Source organism: Sparus aurata, chromosome 3 (genome assembly GCF_900880675.1).
Source record: "Sparus aurata chromosome 3, fSpaAur1.1, whole genome shotgun sequence".
Taxonomy (NCBI): domain Eukaryota; kingdom Metazoa; phylum Chordata; class Actinopteri; order Spariformes; family Sparidae; genus Sparus; species Sparus aurata.
Window position 1 is genome coordinate 30,442,917 of NC_044189.1, and position 7,821 is coordinate 30,450,737.

The following is a 7,821-nucleotide window of genomic DNA, read 5'->3' on the forward strand; positions in this document are numbered from 1 at the left end:
TTGACACTCTACCATCCATATTACAGCAATAGCACTGATGTTGACTAGATGTTGTGTTAAGAGCATAGTATTCCTGAGTCATCTACAATAACCAAATCTGTTTTGCGCTGACTGGTGATGCCCGCCCAGACTGTTGCACCTCCTCCACCAAAGGGAACCCTGGGGACCATGTTGACCTCGGCGTATCGCTCACCTCGCCTTCTCCAGCAACGCTGACGACCATCATTTCTGCGCAAGGTGACCCGACACTCATCAGTGAACAGAACGGTAGACCACTGCTACATTGTCCAGGTCACATGGTCTTTTGCCCACTGTAAACGTTCACGGCGGTGTCTTGGTGTCAGTGGAGTCACCTGCAACGGTCGTCTGGCATTCAAGCCAAATCGGTGGAGTCGGTTTCAAATGGTTTGTCTGGAAACCCTAGTACCCCTCACATCTCGTAACTGGGCATGCAGCTGTGTGGCAGTTGCATAACGATGTCTGAGTGCATAGGTCCTTAGGTACTGGTCATCGTTGCGGTCTGTCACTCGTGGGGATCCACTCCTGGGTCTGTCACGAACACGAACTTGATGCCACATTGAAAAGGCCCCAATATGTAAGGCACACTGTACACAGTGAGACCATTACGTGGAAAACACAAAATGAGGTGTGTCTATCACCCCAATACAATTGCCTCCCTATCCTAAAACTCTCTGAAGTGAATACCGTATGTATGAAATCCTCTCTCACAATATCCCTAACTTATTGTGAGAAGTGTATATAGCTAACCGCTTTATCCCTTTTATTGGGTCGCAGGGGTTTTTGCTGGAGCCAATCCCAGCTGTCTCTGGGCAAGGGCAGGGTACTCCCTGGACAAGTTGCCAGCTCATTGCAGGGTCCTCACATCAGGAGCATCTTGCTCAAGGACACGTCAACATGCAGCTCAGCTCAGCCCGGAGCTGAGATTTGAACCAGCGACCTTCCGACCTTCAAATTAAAATACAACTTGCAAAAAGAGAAGGTGGAATTTCTGGCTACTGAGGTATTTTTTACCTCGGTATTAGGTGGTGGGAGTAGGAAACTTGCCACAAAGGTATATTTTAAGCCTAAAGACAGGCACGCAGTCTTACATAAAAGCAGTTTTCATCCCCAGCACACCTATCGTGGGTTAATTAAATCACAATTAATTCGCTTCCACAGAATTTGTACATACCCGGATGATGTGGAGGAGGCCAGTGGCATCTTGTTTAAGGCTTTGCCACATAGGGGTTATTCAAAACATTTCCTTCGCAAAATTAAAAAAGAAGTTGCTTTAACCTTTAAAAACCATAATGAGTAAAGGAGAGAGGGGCAGAGCCTCCCACTCATTCCCATGGTGGAAACATTCTTCCATCATCTGGGGAAGTTTAATGCCACACTTAAAGCAAACTTTAAACAGGCGTAGGAGGCATTCCAGCCACTTACCAGGTTAGGACAATTCCGGCTTACAGAAGGAATAAGAATTTAAAAGATATCCTAGTCAATACAATCCTGGACAAGAAGAAGCTCAATAACAACCCCTGGCTCCTAACTCATACTCTTACTTTTATTTTCAGTGGGGGTTCAGGGTTGGGTCATCCAATTAAACGGACATTGACATCACAAACGAGTAATGTAATCTATGCAGTACAGTGCCAACATTGTAAACTGTTGTACATAGGTGAGACAGGAAGAGCCTTGAAGGTTCATATTCATGAACATCTTTTTTTAAACAATCTGTTTTATGAGTTTTACATCATAAAAAACAATAGTTCTCCATACAATAGTAGTCACAGAAACATACCACAGAACCAGTTTCAGGACTTCTCAAATGAGGCAGCCTTACCAATCAGGGTCAGTCTGATTTTTTGTAATTGTAGAAAATAAAGCGCCTCCTTAACCCAGTTTGTGTAGGTAGGTGGGACTGGGGATTTCCACTTTAACACCAAACAGGGCAGTTAAGGCATTAGGAGTCACATCTCTTTCAGTTACCTTGGATAATGTGCTAAAGAGGAACAGCTCCAAAACTTATGTGAGTAATTCACTGTGGCTCATTGACATCGTTCGCATAGGGGAGACACTGTATCAAAAATGCTTGCAAGGTGAGCTTTAGTGTAGTGAGCTCCATGGAGGATTCGACATTTCATAAAGCTGTGTCTAGCACAGATTGAAGACTTGTGTTCTCTGTTTAAAATCTCCTCCCAAACATCAACTTGAATCACCTCTCCCAGATCTGTCTCCCAAACTGTATTTAGTACAGTAGAAGAGCCTGGACTAAGGTTATAAATATTTAAATAAATAGAAGAGATTGCCCCCTTTAATGAAGAGAGAGTCTTCAGAAATATCTCAAAATCTGAAGGCTTGGGAAGAGCAGGGAATTCTGGGAATGAGCTACGGACAAAAGTTCGAACTTGAAGGTATCTAAAAAAATTTCCTTTAGGAAGCGAAAATTGATCCACCAATTGGTAAAAAGAGGAAAAAACAGAATCAGCACACAGGTCTCTAAGGGTTTTTATGCCCAGCCTAGCCCATATAGAGAATGCTTTATCCATTAATAATGGGGGAAAAATAGGATTTGCTGCCAGTGGAGCCCCGATGGAAAGTGTTTGCAGGCCAAAATGATGTCTAAATTGAGCTCAAATTTTAATACTGGAGGCCACTATCACATTGTTTGTATAGTCAGAAATAGAGGAAGACAAGGGTGAGTAGAGCAAAGCTTTCAATGATACTGGATGAGCAGAATTTGCTTCAAAGATCAACCATGATGGAGGGACCTCAGTATCTCCATAATTAACCCAATAGTTCAAATTTCCAACGTTTGTTGCCCTATAATAGTAAAGGAAGTTTGGTAACACCATTCCGACCAGAGCTTTGGGCCTCTGCAAAACTTGTCGACGCAACCTAGGAGTCTATTTATTCAGGTTGAGCCTAGGAGCTATCAAAGCTTCTGGGAGAGCAATTGGAGAAGGATTATAAACCACATTAAACACCTTCCTAAGATTAGAAAAGGAATGTCTATTACGAATAAACCCAGTTTGATCCAAAGATGTAACTGAAGTTAGAACAACTTCTAAGCGTCTGACTAGCAACTTGGACAATAATTTGAAGTCAATATTCAACAGACTAATGTGTTTGTATGAACTGCATGAAAGTGGGTCTTTACCTTTCTCTAAAAGCAAAGAAATACAAGCCTGGTTTAGGGTGTGGGGAAGTGTGCCTGAATTATAAGATTCAGTGAACATCTCTAATAGGTGTGGGGCCAGCTGTTTCCAGAATGTTTTATAAAACTCGGCTGGAAAGCCATCCGGGCCCGGACTTTTACCACTTTGTAATGATTTGACTGCCGCCTCAAGCTCAACCGCTGTGATAGGACATTCCAGTTCCTCAGCTGCAACCCGATCCAAGGTGGGAGTTTTAAACCAAGTCATTCGCTCCTTATAAGTGTCTGGCAGTTTTGAGACTGCATATAAAGAATCTAAGAGCACGATGTGTTGAGATAGTTTGGCTAACTTTTCTCTTTTAGATTTCCTCTGATGAGCCTTATAGGAAATAATCTCCCCCCTGATAAAAGCTTTCATTGTTTCCCACAACCCAGTGGCAGTTTCTTCTGGAGTTTTGTTAACCTGAAAAAAAAAATCTAATTGCTCAGAAACAAATTTAACAAAGTCTTTATGTAACAGCAAATGTGTATCTAGGCGCTATGGTGGTCTGTTATTAACAAACTTCTGAAAATAAACATTCACAGAAATGGAGGCATGGTCTGACACAACAATCGAATCATGTTTACAGCCAGAAATGGAGGATAACAACTTGTTGTCCACTAAAAAGAAAATAATTTGTGTATAGGTATGGTGAATATGCGAGAAAAATTAGGATTCCCTTTTGTCCGGGTTAAAAAAATGCCAAGGGTCAACAAAGTTAAACTCATTCATGAAGGCTTGAATCACTTTGGCCGACTTGGATTGAGCAGCTGAGGTTGGGGAAGAACGATCTAAGGAAGGATTCATCCAGGAGTTAAAGTCACCTCCTAAGATAAGACCATACATGGACAGCTCTGGTAGCATTGAGAAAACCTGTCTAAAAAAGGACTCATCATCCCAGTTGGGGGCATAAACATTAGCAAGGGTCACCTTTACATCAAAAATGTGTCCCATGACAGCTATAAACCTGCTAGCAGCATCAGAGATTGTCTTGACATGAATAAAAGGGATATCTCTATTGAAAAGAATAGCAACACCTCTTGATTTACTGGAAAATGAGGAATAGTATATTTTCCGGACCCAACTCTTCTTCAGTCTAACATCATCTATCTCTTTTAAATGAGTTTCCTGCAAGTATATTATATGAGCATCGAGGTGGTGTAAGTAGTGCAACACCTTGCTGCGCTTAATTGGATTATTTAGGCCCTTAGTTTTTCAGGTTTTTGCAAAAGTAAAAAAAAAAACACACTCTCTACAACACTCAACAAAACATAGTGTTGTAAGGGAATGATTGGAAGACATTTAGGCTGTGGATCCTGTCTCCTGTTGGCATTTGGCCACATCACCTCATCCACATCACAGGAAATGTCCTCCCTTGCCAAGCAACGGGGAAAATATCGCCTTGGTTGCCGTATCCAACCCTGTATGGACCTCACCTCAGTGTTGCTGCATGCCTCTTCCATGGCTTGTAGAAGAGGCATGTGGGCATGTGGCTGACGGTCATAAACTTTCCAGCTCCATGCTGAAAAGAACTCCTCAATTAGATTTAAAAATTAGATGTATGGTGGCAAGTTGAGTGCAATAAATCTATTATGGTTGGTGAACCAGTCCCGGACCAGAGCAGCCCGATGGAAACTGACATTATCCCAGATGACAACAAACTGGGGCTGTGGCCCGTCCTGGACTACTGTGTCATGAAGTGTATTCAGAAAGCGAATAATGAGGGCTGTGTTGTAGGGCCCGAGGATGGAGTGGTGATGCAGTGTCACTGTTGCCTGCTCCCCTTCTTCGTCCTCTTCCTCGTCCTGCTGCTGCTCTTACTCTCCCTATTCCACGTCTGCCTCCATGTTTCCAAAGTTGGCACAAAGGAGCTGAGCTCACATCAGGTGTATTTGTAGTGCTTTGGCTTAGACTGATTGGTCTACAATTAGATTTGAAATGTTTTCATGTGTGTGAGTCTGTGTGCTTTTCCAATTTTAGTTGTGTTTCGTATTTTAAATAGATGTGTTTACCCAATAATTGCATGAGATTTCCTTTTTGAACAATGTGTCTACGTGTGTAGTGTTTTGCAAGAAGTGTGTTGGAGAATTTCAAACACAGTGCAAAGCATATATTGTGTTTGCAGGGTTGGTGCTTTTGTTTAGGGCATGGTCACCAAAGTTAGAGGTTGTGATGCTTTAGGCATAGCAACCACTTTTAGTGTTTAAGCATTAGGCAAATACTGTAATAACTTAAAATAACTTGAACCTAGAGGGCCAGTTGTTCAAAGGTAATCAGATCGGATTTTGGTTAACGGATTGGATCAAATCTTGAAAATGGGTTGTTCAAAAGGGAAAGAAGGATTCTGAAATCGGATTAGATCACGGAATCCAGCCCTAGTTTGAATCTGGATCAAACCTTCAGTTTGTGTTGTTCAAAACGTTTCAGCAGGATTTGGATAACTTTGATCCAAAAAAACAGGATTATCCTGATCCCAACAGGAGGTAGGATTTCAAGGTGGATTTCAAGGTGGATTTCAAAATAAAAATAAAAATGATCTTGTCCCCATGAAACAATCCCCCAAAACAGATTATAATAATGGACAAAAATAATATATAAAATTGTTCTGTCATTCATCACTGTATATTAATTTCAAATAAACAATCATCAGAGATGAACCTGTCAAAAATAATTTCTAACAATTGCATCCCTGACTACACGTCCAGTCAGTCCCTCATTCTGACAGAACGCCAGAGGTTGGTGTGGTTCTTCAACAGGCTCAGGTGCATCATAAACGCCATCACAGAGAGGGACATAGCGCCTGGTAGCGATGTTGTGCAATACACGCAAGTATTATGTTGCATGCTCCCTGTGGTTCCACTCGCAAGTAGTTAAGACATGCAAAGCGTCTCTTCAGAAAATTTAAACGCTCAAATGCACATCTTGTTTTGCAATGAGCAGTGTTGAAGCATGCCTGCGCAGGTGTGGTTGCTGCAAGAATAGGAGTCATCAGCCATGGAAGGAGTGGATAGGCCCTTCTCCTAATATTATGCCATCCGATCGGTTGGTTTAGAGCTCTGGTAATCCGGATTTGGTAATCTTGAAAACTGTTTATCTGGATCAAGGTGATCCAATCCAATGTTGCTTTGAAAAACCGGCATAAAAGTAAGCGGGATTACTTTATCCTGAATAGCAAAAATTGGGATTTCCAAATCCAGATAATTTTGATCCAGATTAAATGTTTTGAACAACTGACCCAGAGTGATGCAGCCACCTGTCTTTGATGCAGCAATCTACAAGCCTCCATCCAACTTGTAAACAGCTTGCTCTCTTCCTCTGTCTTTGAAATAATGTGCCCTAAAAGTGCGTCTATCCAAAGCAATAGATGTCTTTGATGCAAAAATCTACAAGCCTCATTTTGTATCTGGAATCAGCTCACTGTCTCCCTCTGTATTTGAAATATCAGAATCGGAAGTACTTCCAGATTCTCATTCATCAAAGAAAATAGATGAGAAATGGGAATGACTTGGTTACTTAATAACTCATTGATTTGGTTCCTTGATAACTCAAAATTACTTGAACCTAGAGTGATGCAGCCACTTTTCTTTGATGCAGCAATCTACAAGCTTCCATTTGTACTTGGAATCAGCTCACTCTCTCCCTCTGTCTTTGAAATATCAGCCTCAGAAGTACTTCCAGATTCTCATTTATCCAAGGCAATAGATGATGTAATAAGACCAGACCATTTTATTTTTTGATTCTAAAATGTTTCCCCTAAAAGATCTGTTTGATTTTCAATTGAGTTGTACAGGTAATAGGTCACATCAAAGGTGGAAAAAGTTCTGAAATGATTCATCTTGGTCAAATTTTTTTTTTTCATCATGAAAACCTGACATTTTAAGGTGTGTGGACTTTTTATATCCATATGCAAACATCACATGATCTCACTTTCAACTGCAGCATCCAGAATTCTAACTTCCAAATTATATCCTATGGCCAGACCATAGAATGGGAGGCAGAGATTTCAGCTATCAGGCTCCTCTCCTGTGGAATCAGCTCCCAGTTTGTGTTCGGGAGGCAGCTCTAAATTCTGGATTAGGCTTAAAACTTTCCTCTTTGATAAGCTTATAGTTAGACCTGGCTCAGGTTAGTCCTGAACCGTCACTTAGCCATGCTGCTAATGGCCTAGACCACTTGGGAACTCCCATGATGCACTGAGCTTCTCTCCCTCTCTCTCCGTTTCTCCCTCCATGTATCTTTATCACTCCATTGCACAACATCAACAGTATGTCTTCTCTCTCCTGTAGTTTGTGCTTCTCCTCCCTCTCTCTCTCTCTCTCTCTCTCTATCAATCTGCAGAGCTGCAGGACCCAGGTATACCACTACTACTCCACACATGATTATTGTGATTATAGCTATTATAATTATTACAGATATGTATTACTATTATTAATGTCTATCTAGATCTAGATCTAGCATTTAAACTGACATACAAGCAGGAAAACACAGCCAACAGGTTAAAATAACACCTGAACAGGCTTAACATTAACTTTACAAACGTCTCTGATAAATTTAAGGTGGAGTAACATTAACTTACGTCAATTCGAGCTATTTACTAATTATTAAACAATGCTACCTTCATCCA